General features: G+C 42.0%; 1 protein-coding gene across 2 annotated transcripts in view; it reads right to left on the reverse strand.

The window, feature by feature from the left end:
• The window catches only part of htr2cl1 (5-hydroxytryptamine (serotonin) receptor 2C, G protein-coupled-like 1), a 100,103-nt gene that overhangs the window by 57,832 nt on the left and 19,388 nt on the right, over positions 1 to 22,883 (reverse strand). Inside the window, exon 1 of one of the 2 annotated variants that reach the window (XM_076987479.1) lies at positions 2,435 to 2,496. The exons of the other annotated variant lie outside the window; for it this stretch is intronic. The gene's annotated coding sequence lies outside the window, so the exon portion shown is untranslated. Of the gene's footprint in view, positions 1 to 2,434; positions 2,497 to 22,883 lie in introns of those variants that run through there. 2 annotated transcript variants of the gene reach the window in all.

The raw sequence follows: 22,883 nt of genomic DNA on the forward strand, positions 1-22,883 counted from the left end.
TCACACCTGCCCCTCACACCTGCTCCTCACACCTGCTCCTCACACCTGCTCCTCACACCTGCCCCTCACACCTGCTCCTCACACCTGCTCCTCACACCTGCTCCTCACACCTGCCCCTCACACCTGCCCCTCACACCTGCTCCTCACACCTGCTCCTCACACAGCTCATTCATGAGAAGAGGAGGAACAGACATTGAAAATCGTTTGAAGTGTGTATGTGTGTGTGTGTGTGTGTGTGTGTGTTATATAAGGCAAAAATCCTCCAGAGTCTCCATCTGTCACACCTGCTTCCAGTTCTGTCTCACACATTCACATATTCAACCTCTCACTCCACACAGTCCCATGGTGTGTCACTGAAGCCATCCATGTTCTCAGACAGACAGGGGTCAGAGAGCATGTGTGTGTGTGTGTGTGTGTGTGTGTGTGTGTGTGTGTGTGTGTGTGTGTGTGTGTGTGTGTGTGTGTTCCATCACACTCTTTGTCTATCCGCCAACAGAGTGGGAAGAGAAGTTGTGTCCACCCCAGGGACGAGGGAGGTCACAGCATATCAGACAGCAGTGTGACAAGCACTCTTTTGTTGCTGCGTCTGGTCCGTGTGAGTTCTGCTAGGGGAGGCTGGTGTGTACAGACTTGTTTATATAAGGATTACTCACTATCACTGTTGTATGGTTAGGCTAATTACTCAGTAATACGCCTTAACATGTGATAATGGGGAGTAAATCTCAAGGAAAATAACTTTCTTAAGGAAAAAATGTTTGCTTAAAATGAAAAGCATTTTCATTAAATTGTATCTTCAATAAAGCACAAACCCCTGGTGAACTCTGAGGTGGTGGGTCAGGGCAGCAGAAAAAATCAACCTTAAAGACAGTTTGTGCATTAGTCCATGGCTGGTGAAGTGTGAAATTAGCCATGACTTCTGAAGACAGAATGATGGCAACAAACTCCGGCAGCGTGTCCAAACCCCTGCTAGCAGTCCCTGCACTCCCACGCCACTGTACACAGCACACTTAACCTATTAGAAGAAAAGAAAACGGACAGAGAGAGAGAGAGAGAGAGAGAGAGAGAGAGGGAGAGAGAGAGTGAGAGAGAGAGAGAGAGAGAGAGAGAGAGAGGCGGTCCCCACACGCATGTGTGCACTAGCAGAGGTTTGGTTTGAAGTGCGTGTGAGGTTAGCGTGTGAGGTTAGCGACAGCCGTGCTCTTGTGCTGGGGGACCTGCTCTTTCACACTCGGCTCAGTGGCCAGACCTGCAGCCGCACGCCTCCTTCCTCTTATCTGAACCTGCGGTTTCCCATCAGAGAAGCTCCTCCAGAAGATAAAGACAAAGTGCTGTTGAAATGGCATTGGAAACGCACGCAAGCACAAACACGCACGCGCAACACTCACGCGCAGGAGCGTGCGCACGGCGAAGTGCGCTAGTTTTACGCAGTTATATCCAAAAGGAAAAATACCTGTTTATATGTTCCGTGCTTTACTGAATCACTCACTTCCGATCAGTCACACACACACACACACACACACACACACACACACACACACACACACACACACACACACACACACACATCTATCTCCTCTGTCCACAGGAATATACACCTCGCCTGCAGGCTGCCTTCATGCAGAGCACAACCAGCAGATTTCCACAGGAATAGAAGTAGCACAAAATCATTTCATACCTAGAAAAAGATATGAGCCAACCAACAGCCCACTAACAACTTAGAGTCGCCTTACAGTGTTTGCGTGTGATCATTTACAGCAATACAAACCTCACATTACCAACCTCACATTGTTTACCTCACATTACCAACTTCACATTCTCAGCCTCACATTAACAACCTCACATTACCAACCTCACATTGTTTACCTCACATTACCAACCACACATGCTCTACCTCTCATTCTCAGCCTCACATTACCAACCTCACATTCTCTACATCACATTACCATCATCACATTACCAACCTCACATTCTCTACCTCACATTAACAACCTCACATTCTCTACCTCACATTACCATCCTCACATTACCAACCTCACATTCTCTACCTCACATTAACAACCTCACATTCTCTACCTCACATTGCCAACCTCACATTACCGATCTCACATTCTCAGCCTCACATTAACAACCTCACATTACCAACCTCTCATTCTCTACCTCACATTAACAACCTCACATTCTCTACCTCACCCTGCCAACCTCACATTACCGACCTCACATTCTCAGCCTCACATTACCAACCTCACATTCTCAGCCTCACATTACCAACCTCACATTCTCAGCCTCACAATACCAGCCTCACAGGTTTAACACAACACTACACACACTTCTCTACATTACACACAGAAAGATAATGTAACTTCTTTGCCATTTCACAGCACTGTCTTCCAAAACCAAGTGATCAAACGCGAGCAGCAGGTGTTCAGGTACTTACAAGGACCAAGTGATGAAACACGAACGGCAGGTATTCAGGTCCTTACAAGGCTCCTCCTGTCTCCGAATGAGGCGGCGCTGGTAAAATCCTGATCGGGTACAAACGAGCACGTGTACCTGCCTACATGGCTCAAGCAAACACTTCATACAAGCAAACCATTTCAGGAATTCTATTAATTATATAACTGAAGATAACTGCAATTATCTTATTAAGGCAGATAAAAAATGTTTAAGCACCCTGTTTAACATTAAATTAAATATATACGATATAAAAATAACATGTTAATTTATCCTGTTAACAAACAGCAAAGTCGTTTAAAACCAAATCAAATTTTACAGCATTGTGCGGATGGTTTTATCCAAAGCAGCTTACAACTGTGGCCTAGTTCAATTTGAGCAGAGTTAGGTGCTTTGCTCAGGGGTCTAACAGTCACGGGCTTGGCAATGATCTGCCTTGCATTACTAGTCCAGTACCGTAACTCCTGAGCTACCCCTGTCCTCAACTTAACCCTGTCCTCCACTTATTTACAGTTCACAGGGGACCAGGAGGAATGATTACTTTTCAGCTTTGAATAGTGCTGTGGGAACAAGAATGTGGGCCGGGTGTTGAATGTGGACTGAATGTTGAATGTGGACTAGAGTTTGAATATGGACTAGGTGTTGAATGTGGACTAGGTGTTGAATGTGGACTAGGTGTTGAATGTAGGCTAAGTGTTGAATGTGGGCTAAGTGTTGAATGTGGACTAGGTGTTGAATGTAGGCTAAGTGTTGAATGTGGGCTAAGTGTTGAATGTGGGCTAGGTGTTGAATGTGGGCTAAGTGTTGAATGTAGGCTAAGTGTTGAATGTGGACTAGGTGTTGAATGTGGGCTAAGTGTTGAATGTGGGCTAGGTGTTGAATGTGGGCTAGGTGTTGAATGTGGGCTAAGTGTTGAATGTAGGCTAAGTGTTGAATGTAGGCTAAGTGTTGAATGTGGACTAGGTGTTGAATGTGGACTAGGTGTTGAATGTGGGGTAGGTGTTGAATGTGGACTAGGTGTTGAATGTGGGCTAAGTGTTGAATGTGGGCTAGGTGTTGAATGTGGGCTAGGTGTTGAATGTGGGCTAAGTGTTGAATGTGGGCTAAGTGTTGAATGTGGGCTAGGTGTTGAATGTCTATTTTTAGGGTTCACACACACAGTGTGGGAACCCTATTGTAATTGCTGGTATTTTTCTTATTAGGGTTCACACACACATAGTGTGGGAACCCTATTGTAATTGTTAGGATTTTTCTTTCTTATTCTTTGTCCCATTTTTTGACCTAAAACGTATTGTGCAGCCTAGACCGTAATGCCTAGAAACCCCAAACTTGGCAAAAAGGTTCAGTTAACTCCAAGGACCAGATTCCCATACAGGGACCCAAATTGGCCTGATGGTGGCGCTATAGCAGACCATATTGACTTTTTGTCCATATCTCCTACACCGTAAGTCCTAGAACCAAAATTCCAGTTCCTATACATTCCTTGACTAAATTCAATAGGACAATTAATATACAACCATTAAGCTCCGCCCACTTAGATTTCGAGTTAATTTGCATAATGTGCAAAATCACACACATCTTTGAGCGCGAACTAGTCCCTGGATTTTTCACATACATGCACATATGTGGTATCAAAACGTTCAGAAGAGTCTGAACTTTAAAATGTATCCAACAAAAATGCTAATTTCTTCACTACCTAGTCAGTATAAGCCAATCAAATGAGGGGGCGTAAATTCAATAGTAAATTTTGCGCATATGGAGCTCTAACTTAAGAAAACTTGCATGTAATGAGATGGCACTTCACAGACAGCTTCCCTGTGAGGGTCTGGGGCAGCTCGCAGAGGTTGCCATACCTCACCTGCTAGGGGGCGCTATAACATGCAAAAATTTGCCCCATGCACTCAGATTGGCCGATCCACATGAAACTTGACAGACATCATCTATGGGCTTCTGGAAACCAGGTCCTAAAGCAGACATGCCATACTTCCAAAATGGCTGACGTAATCGGCCAATCAGTGATCGGCACGCGTTTGACAGGCTTACAATTTGTCGATCTGCACGAAACCTCTTGGGTGTGGACAAGTGCACGCCCCCTATGACATAATCCAGCCGGGTGTCGATTGGCCACTGGGGGGCGCTATTGCAAAAAAAGCAAGTGTATCCCCTACATAATTCCACTTGGGAACATGCAATTGGACTCTTTTGATTCCTTGCAGTAGTGCGAACAACTTTCCCATTACATGTCCTATTAAAAAATGCACAGTTTATTTACAGTTAATAATAGTTTGAAATCATCACTTTTCATACTCCTCCTAGGATTTTCATACTATCATGTCAAGCAAAGTCTTATAATACTCTACAGAGTGTGAAATCAAAAAACAATCCAAAGATTTTGGATTTGAGGACACTTATACCTGCTAAATATTTTTTTTATGGACAGCATCGATACATATAATATTCATATTCTTAAAGCTCTTTCATATTTTACCCAATTCTGACCAAAATGCACAAGCCCATTCAGAATCCCATCCTGAACAAATTTGTCAAGTTTAATCTAAATCGGTTATCGTATGGCTCTACAGTGCAGTATTATATACAATGCATAAGAATGCATGTAAAGTCCCTCTGTCACCTTCTCCTTCTCACACGCACGCAGCCTGAAACTCACACTCTCAGTCTCTCTCACACTCTCACCCACATTCCCCCTCCCATCTCTGTGCCCTAAGTAAACATTGCTCTGGCTACCTAGATCTCTCTGTGTCTATGAACCAGGCACACACACATACAGGCGCAAGCAGGCCTTCCTATAGCATTCACAATGACACTTCCCTAGCCATACCCACCCATATCTCAGTGACTAACACATGCTCATACAAACTGATATTTGGCTTCTTTTTTGTCTCTCTCTCTCACACAAACACACAGACACACACACCTTTATACCTATATGTATGTATAGTTTCTATGTATATTTATGTATGTATGTATTAGTATATGTTGTCATAGTTTGAATACATATACTACCACACACACACACACACACACACACACACACACTTCTACCTAAATGTATGTATAGTTTGTATGCATATCTATAGTATATGTATAGTATATGTCAGTCATACCAGTGATGTCAGTCATATCAGACATGCCAGTCCAGTCATGTCAGTTATATCAGTCATGTTCTGCCAGTCATGTAAGTCATGTCATGCCAATCATTTCAGTCCAGTCATATCAGTCATTTCAGTCCAGTCATATCAGTCATGTCAGTCAAATCATCAAATCATTACAGTCATGCCAGTTATGCCAGTCATGTCAGTCATGTAATGCCAGGCTTTGCAGACTACATTCATACTTTGATTACACGGGCAGTCATGTTAGGCGTGCTATGTGTACAAGGAGTGAAATAACAAAACATAGTCTCTGGCTCCCTCAATCTCTCTCTGTCAGTAATATAGAGGCCCAATCATGTATAGACAAGTGCAGGCCTTCCTATACTGTTCACATAGATGCAGCCCTAGCCAGATGTGCTATTTTTGTGTCTCCCTTTCTGACACACGCAGATGTCATCACACTCTATCTGTAGAGCACACACTGGCCAAACCCAAACAGCTTCTTTTCACTTTTAGGTCTAAAGGACCTTTTGGGCTTCCTTTTGCCTATTGAGGCCAAAATGCCTATTGGTGTGTGAACCCGCCAATCGCCGCTTGCGGCTATATTATTAGGGTTCACACACACAGTGTGGGAACCCTATTGTAATTGCTGGTATTTTTCTTATTTTTCTTCTTATTCTTTTGCCCATTTTTTGACATAAAATGCATCGTGCAGCCTAGACCGTAATGCCTAGAAAACCCAATCTTGGCAAAAAGGTTCAGTTAACTCCAAGGACCAGATTCCCATACAGGGACCCAAATTGGCCTGATGGTGGCGCTATAGCAGAGCATATTGACTTTTTGTCCATATCTCCTACACCGTAGGTCCTAGAACCAAAATTCCAGTTCCTATGCATTCCTTGACTAAATTCAATAGGACAATTAATATACAACCATTAAGCTCCGCCCACTTAGATTTCGAGTTAATTTGCATAATGTGCAAAATCACACACATCTTTGAGCGCGAACTAGTCCCTGGATTTTTCACAGACATGCACATATGTGGTATCAAAACGTTCAGAAGAGTCTGAACTTTAAAATGTATCCAACAAAAATGCTAATTTCTTCACTACCTAGTCAGTATAAGCCAATCAAATGAGGGGGCGTAAATTCAATAGTAAATTTTGCACATATGGAGCTCTAACTTAAGAAAACTTGCATGTAATGAGATGGCACTTCACAGACAGCTTCCGTGTGAGGGTCTGGGGCAGCTCGCAGAGGTTGCCATACCTCACCTGCTAGGGGGCGCTATAACATGCAAAAATTTGCCCCATGCACTCAGATTGGCCGATCCACATGAAACTTGACAGACATCATCTATGGGCCTCTGGAAACCAGGTCCTAAAGCAGACATGCCATACTTCCAAAATGGCTGACGTAATCTGCCAATCAGTGATCGGCACGCGTTTGACAGGCTTACCATTGGTCGATCTGCACGAAACCTCTTGGGTGTGGACAAGTGCACGCCCCCTATGACATAATCCACCCGGGTGTCGATTGGCCACTGGGGGGCGCTATTGCAAAAAAAGCAAGTGTATCCCCTACATAATTCCACTTGGGAACATGCAATTGGACTCTTTTGATTCCTTGCAGTAGTGCGAACAACTTTCCCATTACAAGTCCTATTAAAAAATGCACAGTTTACTTACAGTTAATAACAGTTTGAAATCATCACTTTTCATACTGCTCCTAGGATTTTCATACTATCATGTCAAGCAAAGTCTTATAATACTCTACAGAGTGTGAAATCAAAAAACAATCCAAAGATTTTGGATTTGAGGACACTTATACCTGCTAAATATTTTTTTAATGGACAGCATCGATACATATAATATTCATATTCTTAAAGCTCTTTCATATTTTATCCAATTCTGACCAAAATGCACAAGCCCATTCAGAATCCCATCCTGAACAAATTTGTCAAGTTTCATCTAAATCGGTTATCGTATGGCTCTGCAGTGCAGTATTATATACAATGCATAAAAATGCATGTAAAGTCCCTCTGTCACCTTCTCCTTCTCACACGCACGCAAGCTGAAACTCACACACTCCGTCTCTATCACACTCTCACCCACATTCCCCCTCCCATCTCTGTGCCCTAAGTAAACATTGCTCTGGCTACCTAGATCTCTCTGTGTCTATTAACCAGGCACACACACATACAGGCGCAAGCAGGCCTTCCTATAGCATTCACAATGACACTTCCCTAGCCATACCCACCCATATCTCAGTGACTAACACATGCTCATACAAACTGATATTTGGCTTCTTTTTTGTCTCTCTCTCACACAAACACACAGACACACACACCTTTATACCTATATGTATGTATAGTTTCTATGTATACTTATGTATGTATGTATTAGTATATGTTGTCATAGTTTGAGTACATACACTACCACACACACACACACACACACACATTTCTACCTAAATGTATGTATAGTTTGTATGCATATCTGTCCAGTCATAACAGTCATGTCAGTCCAGTCATATCAGTCATGTCAGTCCAGTCATATCAGTCATGTCAGTCCAGTCATGTCAGACATATCAGTCATGTCATTACAGTCATGCCAGTCATGTCACTCATTCCAGTTATGTCAGTCATATCAGTCATGTTACTTTTGTTCATCATGCCAGTGATGTCATTTCAGTCATATCAGTTATGTTAGTCATGCCAGTCATGTCAGTCATGTTATGGCAGGCTTTGCAGACTACATTCATACTTTGAATACACGGGCAGTCATGTTAGGCGTGCAAGGTGTCCAAGGAGTGAATTAACAAAGCATAGTCTCTGGCACCCTCAATCTCTCTCTGTCTGTAATATACAGGCCCAATCATGTATAGACACATGCAGGCCTTCCTATATTGTTCACATAGATGCAGCCCTAGCCAGATGTGGTATTTCTGTGTCTCCCTTTCTGACACACGCAGATGTCATCACACACTATCTGTAGAGCACACACTGGCCAAACCCAAACAGCTTCTTTTCACTTTTAGGTCTAAAGGACCTTTTGGGCTTCCTTTTGCCTATTGAGGCCAAAATATGCCTATTTGTGTGTGAACCCGCCAATCGCCGCTTGTTAGGGTTCACACACATAGTGTGGGAACCCTATTGTAATTGTTAGGGTTTTTTAGGGTTCACACACATAGTGTGGGAACCCTATTGTAATTGCTCGAGTTTTTAGGGTTCACACACACATAGTGTGGGAACCCTATTGTAATTGTTAGAATTTTTCTTTCTTATTATTCTTTGTCCCATTTTTTGACCTAAAACGTATTGTGCAGCCTAGACCGTAATGCCTAGAAACCCCAAACTTGGCAAAAAGGTTCAGTTAACTCCAAGGACCAGATTCCCATACAGGGACCCAAATTGGCCTGATGGTGGCGCTATAGCAGACCATATTGACGTTTTGTCCATATCTCCTACACCGTAAGTCCTAGAACCAAAATTCCAGTTCCTATACATTCCTTGACTAAATTCAATAGGACAATTAATATACAACCATTAAGCTCCGCCCACTTAGATTTCGAGTTAATTTGCATAATGTGCAAAATCACACACATATTTGAGCGCGAACTAGTCCCTGGATTTTTCACATACATGCACATATGTGGTATCAAAACGTTCAGAAGAGTCTGAACTTTAAAATGTATCCAACAAAAATGCTAATTTCTTCACTACCTAGTCAGTATAAGCCAATCAAATGAGGGGGCGTAAATTCAATAGTAAATTTTGCGCATATGGAGCTCTAACTTAAGAAAACTTGCATGTAATGAGATGGCACTTCACAGACAGCTTCCCTGTGAGGGTCTGGGGCAGCTCGCAGAGGTTGCCATACCTCACCTGCTAGGGGGCGCTATAACATGCAAAAATTTGCCCCATGCACTCAGATTGGCCGATCCACATGAAACTTGACAGACATCATCTATGGGCTTCTGGAAACCAGGTCCTAAAGCAGACATGCCATACTTCTAAAATGGCTGACGTAATCGGCCAATCAGTGATCGGCATGCGTTTGACAGGCTTACCATTGGTCGATCTGCACGAAACCTCTTGGGTGTGGACAAGTGCACGCCCCCTATGACATAATCCAGCCGGGTGTCGATTGGCCACTGGGGGGCGCTATTGCAAAAAAAGCAAGTGTATCCCCTACATAATTCCACTTGGGAACATGCAATTGGACTCTTTTGATTCCTTGCAGTAGTGCGAACAACTTTCCCATTACATGTCCTATTAAAAAATGCACAGTTTATTTACAGTTAATAATAGTTTGAAATCATCACTTTTCATACTCCTCCTAGGATTTTCATACTATCATGTCAAGCAAAGTCTTATAATACTCTACAGAGTGTGAAATCAAAAAACAATCCAAAGATTTTGGATTTGAGGACACTTATACCTGCTAAATATTTTTTTTATGGACAGCATCGATACATATAATATTCATATTCTTAAAGCTCTTTCATATTTTACCCAATTCTGACCAAAATGCACAAGCCCATTCAGAATCCCATCCTGAACAAATTTGTCAAGTTTCATCTAAATCGGTTATCGTATGGCTCTACAGTGCAGTATTATATACAATGCATAAGAATGCATGTAAAGTCCCTCTGTCACCTTCTCCTTCTCACACGCACGCAGCCTGAAACTCACACTCTCAGTCTCTCTCACACTCTCACCCACATTCCCCCTCCCATCTCTGTGCCCTAAGTAAACATTGCTCTGGCTACCTAGATCTCTCTGTGTCTATGAACCAGGCACACACACATACAGGCGCAAGCAGGCCTTCCTATAGCATTCACAATGACACTTCCCTAGCCATACCCACCCATATCTCAGTGACTAACACATGCTCATACAAACTGATATTTGGCTTCTTTTTTGTCTCTCTCTCTCACACAAACACACAGACACACACACCTTTATACCTATATGTATGTATAGTTTCTATGTATATTTATGTATGTATGTATTAGTATATGTTGTCATAGTTTGAATACATATACTACCACACACACACACACACACACACACACACACACTTCTACCTAAATGTATGTATAGTTTGTATGCATATCTATAGTATATGTATAGTATATGTCAGTCATACCAGTGATGTCAGTCATATCAGACATGCCAGTCCAGTCATGTCAGTTATATCAGTCATGTCAGTGATGCCAGTCATGTTCTGCCAGTCATGTAAGTCATGTCATGCCAATCATTTCAGTCCAGTCATATCAGTCCTATCAGTCATGTCAGTCAAATCTTCAAATCATTAGTCATGCCAGTTATGTCAGTCATGTTAATTTTGTTCGTCATGCCAGAGATGTCATTCCAGTCATGCCAGTCATATCAGTTATGCCAGGCTTTGCAGACTACATTCATACTTTGAATACACAGGCAGTCATGTTAGGCGTGCTACGTGTGCAAGGAGTGAAATAACAAAGCATAGTCTCTGGCTCCCTCAATCTCTCTCTGTCAGTAATATAGAGGCCCAATCATGTATAGACAAGTGCAGGCCTTCCTATACTGTTCACATAGATGCAGCTCTAGCCAGATGTGCTATTTTTGTGTCTCCCTTTCTGACACACGCAGATGTCATCACACTCTACATCTGTAGAGCACACACTGGCCAAACCCAAACAGCTTTTTTTTCACTTTTAGGTCTAAAGGACCTTTTGGGCTTCCTTTTGCCTATTGAGGCCAAAATGCCTATTGGTGTGTGAACCCGCCAATCGCCGCTTGCGGCTATATTTTTTCTTATTTTTCTTCTTATTCTTTTGCCCATTTTTTGACATAAAATGCATCGTGCAGCCTAGACCGTAATGCCTAGAAACCCCAAACTTGGCAAAAAGGTTCAGTTAACTCCAAGGACCAGATTCCCATACAGGGACCCAAATTGGCCTGATGGTGGCGCTATAGCAGAGCATATTGACTTTTTGTCCATATCTCCTACACCGTAGGTCCTAGAACCAAAATTCCAGTTCCTATGCATTCCTTGACTAAATTCAATAGGACAATTAATATACAACCATTAAGCTCCGCCTACTTAGATTTCGAGTTAATTTGCATAATGTGCAAAATCACACACATCTTTGAGCGCGAACTAGTCCCTGGATTTTTCACAGACATGCACATATGTGGTATCAAAACGTTCAGAAGAGTCTGAACTTTAAAATGTATCCAACAAAAATGCTAATTTCTTCACTACCTAGTCAGTATAAGCCAATCAAATGAGGGGGCGTAAATTCAATAGTAAATTTTGCACATATGGAGCTCTAACTTAAGAAAACTTGCATGTAATGAGATGGCACTTCACAGACAGCTTCCGTGTGAGGGTCTGGGGCAGCTCGCAGAGGTTGCCATACCTCACCTGCTAGGGGGCGCTATAACATGCAAAAATTTGCCCCGTGCACTCAGATTGGCCGATCCACATGAAACTTGGCAGACATCATCTATGGGCCTCTGGGAACCAGGTCCTAAAGCAGACATGCCATACTTCCAAAATGGCTGACGTAATCGGCCAATCAGTGATCGGCACGCGTTTGATAGGCTTACCATTGGTCGATCTGCACAAAACCTCTTGGGTGTGGACAAGTGCACGCCCCCTATGACATAATCCAGCCGGGTGTCGATTGGCCACTGGGGGGCGCTATTGCAAAAAAAGCAAGTGTATCCCCTACATAATTCCACTTGGGAACATGCAATTGGACTCTTTTGATTCCTTGCAGTAGTGCGAACAACTTTCCCATTACATGTCCTATTAAAAAATGCACAGTTTATTTACAGTTAATAATAGTTTGAAATAATCACTTTTCATACTCCTCCTAGGATTTTCATACTATCATGTCAAGCAAAGTCTTATAATACTCTACAGAGTGTGAAATCAAAAAACAATCCAAAGATTTTGGATTTGAGGACACTTATACCTGCTAAATATTTTTTTAATGGACAGCATCGATACATATAATATTCATATTCTTAAAGCTCTTTCATATTTTATCCAATTCTGACCAAAATGCACAAGCCCATTCAGAATCCCATCCTCAACAAATTTGTCAAGTTTCATCTAAATCGGTTATCGTATGGCTCTACAGTGCAGTATTATATACAATGCATAAAAATGCATGTAAAGTCACTCTGTCACCTTCTCCTTCTCACACGCACGCAAGCTGAAACTCACACTCTCAGTCTCTCTCACACTCTCACCCACATTCCCCCTCCCATCTCTGTGCCCTAAGTAAACATTGCTCTGGCTACCTAGATCTCTCTGTGTCTATTAACCAGGCACACACACATACAGGCGCAAGCAGGCCTTCCTATAGCATTCACAATGACACTTCCCTAGCCATACCCACCCATATCTCAGTGACTAACACATGCTTATACAAACTGATATTTGGCTTCTTTTTTGTCTCTCTCTCTCACACAAACACACAGACACACACACCTTTATACCTATATGTATGTATAGTTTCTATGTATACTTATGTATGTATGTATTAGTATATGTTGTCATAGTTTGAGTACATACACTACCACACACACACACACTTCTACCTAAATGTATGTATAGTTTGTATGCATATCTGTCCAGTCATAACAGTCATGTCAGTCCAGTCATGTCAGTCATATCAGTCATGTCATTACAGTCATGCCAGTCATGTCACTCATTCCAGTTATGTCAGTCATATCAGTCATATTACTTTTGTTCATCATGCCAGTGATGTCATTTCAGTCATGCCAGTCATATCAGTTATGTCAGTCATGCCAGTCATGTCAGTCATGTAATGCCAGGCTTTGCAGACTACATTCATACTTTGAATACACGGGCAGTCATGTTAGGCGTGTAAGGTGTGCAAGGAGTGAATTAACAAAGCATAGTCTCTGGCACCCTCAATCTCTCTCTGTCTGTAATATACAGGCCCAATCATGTATAGACACATGCAGGCCTTCCTATATTGTTCACATAGATGCAGCCCTAGCCAGATGTGCTATTTCTGTGTCTCCCTTTCTGACACACGCAGATGTCATCACACACTATCTGTAGAGCACACACTGGCCAAACCCAAACAGCTTCTTTTCACTTTTAGGTCTAAAGGACCTTTTGGGCTTCCTTTTGCCTATTGAGGCCAAAATATGCCTATTTGTGTGTGAACCCGCCAATCGCCGCTTGCGGCTATATTTTTTCTTCTTATTCTTTTGCCCATTTTTTGACATAAAATGCATCGTGCAGCCTAGACCGTAATGCCTAGAAAACCCAATCTTGGCAAAAAGGTTCAGTTAACTCCAAGGACCAGATTCCCATACAGGGACCCAAATTGGCCTGATGGTGGCGCTATAGCAGAGCATATTGACTTTTTGTCCATATCTCCTACACCGTAGGTCCTAGAACCAAAATTCCAGTTCCTATGCATTCCTTGACTAAATTCAATAGGACAATTAATATACAACCATTAAGCTCCGCCCACTTAGATTTCGAGTTAATTTGCATAATGTGCAAAATCACACACATCTTTGAGCGCGAACTAGTCCCTGGATTTTTCACAGACATGCACATATGTGGTATCAAAACGTTCAGAAGAGTCTGAACTTTAAAATGTATCCAACAAAAATGCTAATTTCTTCACTACCTAGTCAGTATAAGCCAATCAAATGAAGGGGCGTAAATTCAATAGTAAATTTTGCACATATGGAGCTCTAACTTAAGAAAACTTGCATGTAATGAGATGGCACTTCACAGACAGCTTCCGTGTGAGGGTCTGGGGCAGCTCGCAGAGGTTGCCATACCTCACCTGCTAGGGGGCGCTATAACATGCAAAAATTTGCCCCATGCACTCAGATTGGCCGATTCACATGAAACTTGACAGACATCATCTATGGGCCTCTGGAAACCAGGTCCTAAAGCAGACATGCCATACTTCCAAAATGGCTGACGTAATCGGCCAATCAGTGATCGGCACGCGTTTGACAGGCTTACCATTGGTCGATCTGCACGAAACCTCTTGGGTGTGGACAAGTGCACGCCCCCTATGACATAATCCAGCCGGGTGTCGATTGGCCACTGGGGGGCGCTATTGCAAAAAAAGCAAGTGTATCCCCTACATAATTCCACTTGGGAACATGCAATTGGACTCTTTTGATTCCTTGCAGTAGTGCGAACAACTTTCCCATTACAAGTCCTATTAAAAAATGCACAGTTTATTTACAGTTAATAACAGTTTGAAATCATCACTTTTCATACTGCTCCTAGGATTTTCATACTATCATGTCAAGCAAAGTCTTATAATACTCTACAGAGTGTGAAATCAAAAAACAATCCAAAGAGTTTGGATTTGAGGACACTTATACCTGCTAAATATTTTTTTAATGGACAGCATCGATACATATAATATTCATATTCTTAAAGCTCTTTCATATTTTATCCAATTCTGACCAAAATGCACAAGCCCATTCAGAATCCCATCCTGAACAAATTTGTCAAGTTTCATCTAAATCGGTTATCGTATGGCTCTACAGTGCAGTATTATATACAATGCATAAAAATGCATGTAAAGTCCCTCTGTCACCTTCTCCTTCTCACACGCACGCAAGCTGAAACTCACACACTCAGTCTCTCTCACACTCTCACCCACATTCCCCCTCCCATCTCTGTGCCCTAAGTAAACATTGCTCTGGCTACCTAGATCTCTCTGTGTCTATTAATAACCAGGCACACACACATACAGGCGCAAGCAGGCCTTCCTATAGCATTCACAATGACACTTCCCTAGCCATACCCACCCATATCTTAGTGACTAACACATGCTCATACAAACTGATATTTGGCTTCTTTTTTGTCTCTCTCTCACACAAACACACACACACACACACCTTTATACCTATATGTATGTATAGTTTCTATGTATACTTATGTATGTATGTATTAGTATATGTTGTCATAGTTTGAGTACATACACTACCACACACACACACACACACACACACTTCTACCTAAATGTATGTATAGTTTGTATGCATATCTGTCCAGTCATAACAGTCATGTCAGTCCAGTCATGTCAGTCCAGTCATGTCAGATATAAGTCATGTCAGTCATATCAGTCATGTCATTACAGTCATGCCAGTCATGTCACTCATTCCAGTTATGTCAGTCATATCAGTCATGTTACTTTTGTTCATCATGCCAGTGATGTCATTTCAGTCATATCAGTTATGTCAGTCATGCCAGTCATGTTATGGCAGGCTTTGCAGACTACATTCATACTTTGAATACACGGGCAGTCATGTTAGGCGTGCAAGGTGTGCAAGGAGTGAATTAACAAAGCATAGTCTCTGGCTCCCTCAATCTCTCTCTGTTGGTGATATACAGGCCCAATCATGTATGGACACATGCAGGCCTTCCTATATTGTTCACATAGATGCAGCCCTAGCCAGATGTGCTATTTCTGTGTTTCCCTTTCTGACACACGCAGATGTCATCACACACTATCTGTAGAGCACACACTGGCCAAACCCAAACAGCTTCTTTAGGTCTAAAGGACCTTTTGGGCTTCCTTTTGCCTATTGAGGCCAAAATATGCCTATTTGTGTGTGAACCCGCCAATCGCCGCTTGCGGCTATATTTAGGGTTCACACACACATAGTGTGGGAACCCTATTGTAATTGTTAGGATTTTTCTTTCTTATTCTTTGTCCCATTTTTTGACCTAAAACGTATTGTGCAGCCTAGACCGTAATGCCTAGAAACCCCAAACTTGGCAAAAAGGTTCAGTTACCCCCAAGGACCAGATTCCCATACAGGGACCCAAATTGGCCTGATGGTGGCGCTATAGCAGACCATATTGACTTTTTGTCCATATCTCCTACACCGTAGGTCCTAGAACCAAAATTCCAGTTCCTATACATTCCTTGACTAAATTCAATAGGACAATTAATATACAACCATTAAGCTCCGCCCACTTAGATTTCGAGTTAATTTGCATAATGTGCAAAATCACACACATTTTTGAGCGCGAACTAGTCCCTGGATTTTTCACATACATGCACATATGTGGTATCAAAACGTTCAGAAGAGTCTGAACTTTAAAACGTATCCAACAAAAATGCTAATTTCTTCACTACCTAGTCAGTATAAACCAATCAAATGAGGGGGCGTAAATTCAATAGTAAATTTTGCGCATATGGAGCTCTAACTTAAGAAAACTTGCATGTAATGAGATGGCACTTCACAGACAGCTTCCCTGTGAGGGTCTGGGGCAGCTCGCAGAGGTTGCCATACCTCACCTGCTAGGGGGCGCTATAACATGCAAAAATTTGCCCCATGCACTCAAATTGGCCGATCCACATGAAACTTGACAGACATCATCTATGGGCCTCTGGGAACCAGGTCCTAAAGCAGACATGCCATACTTCCAAAATGGCTGACGTAATCGGCCAATCCGTGATCGGCACGCGTTTGACAGGCTTACCATTGGTCGATCTGCACGAAACCTCTTGGGTGTGGACAAGTGCACACCCCCTATGACATAATCCAGCCGGGTGTCGATTGGCCACTGGGGGGCGCTATTGCAAAAAAAGCAAGTGTATCCCCTACATAATTCCACTTGGGAACATGCAATTGGACTCTTTTGATTCCTTGCAGTAGTGCGAACAACTTTCCCATTACATGTCCTATTAAAAAATGCACAATTTATTTACAGTTAATAATAGTTTGAAATCATCACTTTTCATACTCCTCCTAGGATTTTCATACTATCATGTCAAGCAAAGTCTTATAATACTCTACAGAGTGTGAAATCAAAAAACAATCCAAAGATTTTGGATTTGAGGACACTTATACCTGCTAAATATTTTTTTAATGGACAGCATCGATACATATAATATTCATATTCTTAAAGCTCTTTCATATTTTACCCAATTCTGACCAAAATGCACAAGCCCATTCAGAATCCCATCCTGAACAAATTTGTCAAGTTTCATCTAAATCGGTTATTGTATGGCTCTACAGTGCAGTATTATATACAATGCATAAGAATGCATGTGAAGTCCCTCTGTCACCTTCTCCTTCTCACACGCACGCAAGCTGAAACTCACACACTCAGTCTCTCTCACACTCTCACCCACATTCCCCCTCCCATCTCTGTGCCCTAAGTAAACATTGCTCTGGCTACCTAGATCTCTCTGTGTCTATTAACCAGGCACACACACATACAGGTGCAAGCAGGCCTTCCTATAGCATTCACAATGACACTTCCCTAGCCATACCCACCCATATCTCAGTGACTAACACATGCTCATACAAACTGATATTTGGCTTCTTTTTTGTCTCTCTCTCTCTCTCACACAAACACACAGACACACACACCTTTATACCTATATGTATGTATAGTTTCTATGTATACTTATGTATGTATGTATTAGTATATGTTGTCATAGTTTGAGTACATACACTACCACACACACACACACACACACACACACATCTACCTAAATGTATGTAAAGTTTGTATGCATATCTATAGTATATGTATAGTATATGTCAGTCATGCCAGTGATGTCAGTCATATCAGAAATGCCAGTCATGTCAGTTACATCAGTCATGTCAGTCATGCCAGTCATGTAAGTCATGTCATGCCAATCATTTCAGTCCAGTCATATCAGTCATTTCAGTCCAGTCATATCAGTCATGTCAGTCAAATCATCAAATCAATACAGGCCCAATCATGTATAGACACATGCAGGCTTTCCTATATTGTTCACATAGATGCAGCCCTAGCCAGATGTGCTATTTCTGTGTCTCCCTTTCTGACATATGCAGATGTCATCACACACTCTACATCTGTAGAGCACACACTGGCCAAACCCAAACAGCTTCTTTTCACTTTTAGGTCTAAAAGACCTTTTGGGCTTCCTTTTGCCTATTGAGGCCAAAATGCCTATTGGTGTGTGAACCCGCCAATCGCCGCTTGCGGCTATATTTAGGGTTCACACACATAGTGTGGGAACCCTATTGTAATTGCTCGAGTTTTTCTTCTTATTATTATTATTTTTCAGGCTGTAAAACGCATACTGCAGCCTAGACCGTAAGGCCCAGAAACACCAAACTTGTCAGACAGGTGCACCAGAGGTGCAATGAGGGAAACCCAGACAATGACCCACATTGGCCTGATGGTGGCGCTATAGCGCAGCATTTTGCGTTTTGGTCCATATCTCCTACACCGTAGGTCATAGAAACGAAATTCCACTTCTGATGGATTCCTTGGATCAAACCAAACAAAAAAGCCTCTAGGACCCTTTAGCTCCGCCCACTTAGATTTCGAGTTAATTTGCATAATGTGCAAAATCACACACATCTTTGAGCGCGAACTAGTCCCTGGATTTTTCACATACATGCACATATGTGGTATCAAAACGTTCAGAAGAGTCTGAACTTTAAAATGTATCCAACAAAAATGCTAATTTCTTCACTACCTAGTCAGTATAAGCCAATCAAATGAGGGGGCGTAAATTCAATAGTAAATTTTGCGCATATGGAGCTCTAACTTAACAAAACTTGCATGTAATGAGATGGCACTTCACAGACAGCTTCCCTGTGAGGGTCTGGGGCAGCTTGCAGAGGTTGCCATACCTCACCTGCTAGGGGGCGCTATAACATGCAAAAATTTGCCCCATGCACTCAGATTGGCCGATCCACATGAAACTTGGCAGACATCATCTATGGGCCTCTGGGAACCAGGTCCTAAAGCAGACATGCCATACTTCCAAAATGGCTGACGTAATCGGCCAATCAGTGATCGGCACGCGTTTGACAGGCTTACCATTGGTCGATCTGCACGAAACCTCTTGGGTGTGGACAAGTGCACGCCCCCTATGACATAATCCAGCCGGGTGTCGATTGGCCACTGGGGGGCGCTATTGCAAAAAAAGCAAGTGTATCCCCTACATAATTCCACTTGGGAACATGCAATTGGACTCTTTTGATTCCTTGCAGTAGTGCGAACAACTTTCCCATTACATGTCCTATTAAAAAATGCACAGTTTATTTACAGTTAATAATAGTTTGAAATCATCACTTTTCATACTCCTCCTAGGATTTTCATACTATCATGTCAAGCAAAGTCTTATAATACTCTACAGAGTGTGAAATCAAAAAACAATCCAAAGATTTTGGATTTGAGGACACTTATACCTGCTAAATATTTTTTTAATGGACAGCATCGATACATATAATATTCATATTCTTAAAGCTCTTTCATATTTTATCCAATTCTGACCAAAATGCACAAGCCCATTCAGAATCCCATCCTCAACAAATTTGTCAAGTTTCATCTAAATCGGTTATCGTATGGCTCTACAGTGCAGTATTATATACAATGCATAAAAATGCATGTAAAGTCCCTCTGTCACCTTCTCCTTCTCACACGCACGCAAGCTGAAACTCACACTCTCAGTCTCTCTCACACTCTCACCCACATTCCCCCTCCCATCTCTGTGCCCTAAGTAAACATTGCTCTGGCTACCTAGATCTCTCTGTGTCTATTAACCAGGCACACACACATACAGGCGCAAGCAGGCCTTCCTATAGCATTCACAATGACACTTCCCTAGCCATACCCACCCATATCCCAGTGACTAACACATGCTCATACAAACTGATATTTGGCTTCTTTTTTGTCTCTCTCTCACACAAACACACAGACACACACACCTTTATACCTATATGTATGTATAGTTTCTATGTATACTTATGTATGTATGTATTAGTATATGTTGTCATAGTTTGAGTACATACACTACCACACACACACACACACACACACACACACACACACACACACACACACACACACACACTTCTACCTAAATGTATGTATAGTTTGTATGCATATCTGTCCAGTCATAACAGTCATGTCAGTCCAGTCATGTCAGTCATTTCAGTCCAGTCATATCAGTCATGTCAGTCCAGTCATGTCAGACATAAGTCATGTCAGTCATATCAGTCATGTCATTACAGTCATGCCAGTCATGTCACTCATTCCAGTTATGTCAGTCATATCAGTCATATTACTTTTGTTCATCATGCCAGTGATGTCATTTCAGTCATGCCAGTCATATCAGTTATGTCAGTCATGCCAGTCATGTCAGTCATGTAATGCCAGGCTTTGCAGACTACATTCATACTTTGAATACACGGGCAGTCATGTTAGGCGTGCAAGGTGTGCAAGGAGTGAATTAACAAAGCATAGTCTCTGGCACCCTCAATCTCTCTCTGTCTGTAATATACAGGCCCAATCATGTATAGACAAATGCAGGCCTTCCTATATTGTTCACATAGATGCAGCCCTAGCCAGATGTGCTATTTCTGTGTCTCCCTTTCTGACACACGCAGATGTCATCACACTCTATCTGTAGAGCACACACTGGCCAAACCCAAACAGCTTCTTTTCACTTTTAGGTCTAAAGGACCTTTTGGGCTTCCTTTTGCCTATTGAGGCCAAAATATGCCTATTTGTGTGTGAACCCGCCAATCGCCGCTTGCGGCTATATTTAGGGTTCACACACATAGTGTGGGAACCCTATTGTAATTGCTCGAGTTTTTAGGGTTCACACACACATAGTGTGGGAACCCTATTGTAATTGTTAGCGTTTTTCTTATTATTATTATTATTCTTTTTCCCATTTTGCTGTCTATAAATCATTCTGCAGCCTAAACCGTAAGGCCTAGACACACCAAACTTGCCAAACTTGTTCTCTAGGTCAAAAGGACCACACTCACTTATAGGGACCCACATCGGCCTGATGGTGGCGCTATAGCACACTATGTGACTTTTTGGCCCATATATCCCATACCATAAGTCATAGAAACAAAATTCCACTTCCTATGCATTCCTTGGCTCAATTCAATAGGACATTTCATATACAACTATGAAGCTCCGCCTACTTAGATTTTTTGCTAATTTGCATAATATGCAAAACCTACTTTTGTCTACTACTCCTTGGTTTTTCGTCTGATCACCACAGTCTTGGTATCAAACTACTCAGAAGAATCTCATTATCAAAACCCATCGCCAACATTGTGACATTTCCATACAGCCTGGCTGTCACATGTTAATCAATAGCTCTGAGGCGTGGCCAAATTTACTTCAGCAGCTATATCTCAGCAATGCTTTGACCAATCTTCATGAAAATATATCAGTTGTTAGGACACATGACTCAGAGGTCACAGGTCAAAGCAGGCCACGATTGTCCAATAGGGGGCGCTATAACATGGGAAAAACTGTTTCTCAGAAACCATTAGTCACATCAAACCAAAACTTTACAGGCATCATCATGGGGTCAAGTGGTATCAAGACACACAATGATGACCTCATCACTCAAAAAACATGGCCGCCATAAGCCAATTAATTTTAATTTTAATTAATTGGCCATTTGACCTACTTACCATAGGTACATACACATGAAACTGACATGGTATGTTCATGTACACACCCTCTAAGACATACCCATGTTGGAAGGGAATTGCACCACTAGGTGGCGCTATACTAGAAAATCCAGAATTTCTCCTACATATTTTCACTTATCAAGTAATGCTTGCACTCATATGATTGTATGCAGAATTCCTAGCAACTTTGTAATTACATGTGCTTTGCAAAAATGTACCACTTTTTCACTATTATCAAATATATATAACTTGCCATTTTCATACTAGTCCTAGCATTTTAACTCCATCACCTTAAATCACACCTTGTAATACTCAGCAGACTCTGAAATGCTAAGATTAGCGAAAAAATCCTAAGTTTTTGACAAATTAATATTTTTCATATGCATCATAATGCTACCATCATAACACATCAAATTCCCAGTTCAATAACTACGCCATAGTATGTCTGATTGTTATGGAAATTGAAATCCACATTCACATGACCATTGTGGTGCGATGTGCCAATTTTGAGCCAAATCCGTCCACAAATAGCTCTACAGTGAATATTTTCATTTTCCATACAAAGCAGTGGAGGGAGGCATACACAGCTGCTAAGCCACACACGCACGTGCCTTTCTCACACACTCTGCCCCCCCCTCCTCCACTCCCCTCACACTCCCCCTTGCTTCCAACACTTTACAACCCATGGGCTCTACCTCCCCCCCCTCTCTTTCACATGCACTTACAAAAACACAGGCCTCTGTAGCTTTCACACTGCCCTTGCCATACCTACCCATTTCTCTATGAGTAACCCAGATACAAACACACAAACTGACGTTTAGCTTCTGTTTTTGAAA

This window comes from Brachyhypopomus gauderio, unplaced genomic scaffold (genome assembly GCF_052324685.1).
Source record: "Brachyhypopomus gauderio isolate BG-103 unplaced genomic scaffold, BGAUD_0.2 sc52, whole genome shotgun sequence".
Classification (NCBI taxonomy): Eukaryota; Metazoa; Chordata; class Actinopteri; order Gymnotiformes; family Hypopomidae; genus Brachyhypopomus; species Brachyhypopomus gauderio.